We start from the raw sequence: 2,820 nt of genomic DNA, 5'->3' as shown, positions 1-2,820 counted from the left end.
CTGAGGAGGCTCAGGTCAGGAGGTTTATGAGGGCTCTACGTGATGATTTGAGAGTTCATTGTAGAGGGAGGTCTTATGCTACGCGTGCAGAGCTGGTTGAGACAGTGGCAGAGATTGAGGAGGATATCCGGGCACAGTCAGTGACGGTTACTCCAGCAGTTCAGCCTGGTAAGGCTCAGCAGCAGGGTGGTTCCAGCAGGGGCGGTAGGCATGCTCAGGGAACCAAGAGAAAGTGGGAAACTACGCAGAAGCCGAGTGGTGCGGGTTGCTTCGGTTGTGGGAGCAAGGATCACAAGGTTGCTAGTTGTCCCAAGAGGAGTGCTCCGACGGCAGGGCCTCGGGTATGTTATCATTGTAGGGAGGCAGGGCACATCAGGCCTTTCTGTCCCAAGTTGCAGCCGGTAGCAGTGGCAGCGTTGCAACAGGTGCAGCCTGGAGGTCAGCAGGTGGCACGGATTGAGCAGACACCACATGCTTACACGACAGCAGAGACTGGTGGAACCAGTGCCGGGGCGATCACAGGTATAACTTCTGGTACTTAATCTTTGTGAATTTATAGTAGGTTCAGATTTTATGGGTTCCTGTGATAAAGTGTTAGGTTCTCAACACATGAGGTTTGTGTAGGGACCTTGTTGGTGGGCGGGTTTAAGTCCCACGTTATGTTTGATTCTGGAGCTTCTCATAGCTTCATTACCCCGGAGTGTGCAGAGTGTGTGGGAATCAGAGGGGATCCTGGGGAGCGTACAGGAGTTGTTAGAGTTGCTGGAGGCAAGTTCCTGAGAGTTATTGGACGAGCTAGAGGGGTTGATATTCAGATCGCAGGAGAGTCGTGGCCAGCGGATTTGCTTATCAGTCCAGTGGAGTTGTATGATGTTATTCTCGGGATGGATTGGTTGCATCGGCATATGGTGCATTTGGATTGCTATCGGGGTAGAGTGGAGTTCGAGCGTCAGGGAGGGAAGTTGGTTTTTCAGGGTATTAGACCGACTTCGGGGAGTCTCGTGATCTCAGCCATTCAGGCTGGGAAGATGATCGAGAAGGGCCGTGAGGCTTATTTGGTTACTATTTATATGCCAGAGTCAGTGGGGAAGTCTACGGTTAGCGGTATTCCAGTAGTGGAAGAGTTTGAGGATGTGTTTCAGTCTTTGCAGGGATTACCACCATCTCGGTCGGATCCTTTTACCATTGAACTGGAACCGGGGACGACACCGTTATCCAAGGCTCCTTACAGAATGGCTCCAGCAGAGATGGCAGAGCTGAAGAAGCAGCTAGAAGATTTGTTGAGTAAGGGATTCATCCGTCCTAGTGTATCACCGTGGGGAGCGCCGGTGTTGTTTGTGAAGAAGAAGGATGGGAGTTTCAGGTTGTGTATTGATTATCGGGGTTTGAACCGGGTCACTGTGAAGAACAAGTATCCTCTTCCTAGGATCGATGAGTTGTTGGATCAGTTGAGGGGTGCTACTTGGTTCTCCAAGGTAGATCTGGCGTCGGGTTATCATCAGATACCGATAGATGAGGCAGATGTGAGGAAGACTGCTTTCAGGACGAGATATGGGCACTATGAGTTTGTGGTGATGCCCTTCGGATTGACTAACGCGCCAGCAGCGTTTATGAGATTGATGAACAGTGTGTTTCAGGAGTTTCTGGATGTATCTGTCATCATTTTCATCGACGATATCCTGGTCTATTCTAAGAGTCCTGAGGAGCATGCAGTGCATTTGAGGGCAGTTATGGAGAAGCTGCGGGAGCAGAAGTTGTTTGCCAAGTTGAGCAAGTGTAGTTTTTGGCAGCGTGAGATGGGCTTTCTGGGTCACATTGTTTCTGCAGAGGGGGTTTCTGTAGATCCAGAGAAGATTCAGGCTATCAGAGATTGGCCTAGACCGCAGAATGCCACAGAGATCAGGAGTTTCCTTGGATTGGCAGGGTACTACAGGAGATTTGTGCAGGGGTTTGCAAGCAGAGCACATCCTATGACTAAGTTGACAGGGAAGGATGTTCCTTTTGTCTGGTCAGAAGAGTGTGAGGAAGGCTTTGCAAGCCTGAAGGAGATGTTGACTACTGCGCCAGTGTTGGCTTTGCCTGAGCAGGGAGAACCCTATGTGGTTTATACAGATGCATCTAGAGTTGGTTTGGGGTGTGTTCTGATGCAGCATGGGAAGGTGATTGCCTATGCTTCGCGGCAGTTGCGGGTGCATGAAGGCAACTATCCTACTCATGATTTGGAGATGGGTGCTGTAGTTTTTGCCCTGAAGATTTGGAGATCTTATCTTTATGGTTCAAAGGTACAGGTGTTTACAGATCATAAGAGTCTGAAGTATATATTCACTCAGCCTGAGTTGAATTTGAGACAGAGGCGGTGGATGGAGCTTGTGGCAGACTATGATTTGGAGATAGCCTATCACCCTGGTAAGACTAACACGGTTGCAGATGCTCTGAGTCGGAAGAGGGTAGCTTCGGCTCAGGAGCAGGAGATGGAGTCTCTGGTAGGAGAGATCAGTGCTTTGAGTTTGTGTGCTGTTTCACTGGAACCGTTGGGTTTAGAAGCAGTTGACAGAGTAGATCTTTTGAGTCGGGTGCGGTTGGCACAAGAGAAGGATTTGGGGCTGGTGAATGCCTCAAAGGATGTTGATTTAGAGTATCAGGTCTCAGACAATAGTACTATTTTGGTGCACGGTCGAGTTTGTGTGCCCAAGGATGAGGAGTTGAGGCAGGAGATTCTGAGAGAGGCTCATGCGAGCAAGTTATCCATTCATCCAGGAGCGACTAAGATGTACCGTGACCTCAAGAGGTATTATCATTGGGTCGGGATGAAGAAGGATG

This window comes from Camelina sativa, chromosome 20 (genome assembly GCF_000633955.1).
Source record: "Camelina sativa cultivar DH55 chromosome 20, Cs, whole genome shotgun sequence".
Taxonomy (NCBI): domain Eukaryota; kingdom Viridiplantae; phylum Streptophyta; class Magnoliopsida; order Brassicales; family Brassicaceae; genus Camelina; species Camelina sativa.
Note: the sequence above shows the minus strand (reverse complement) of the source record.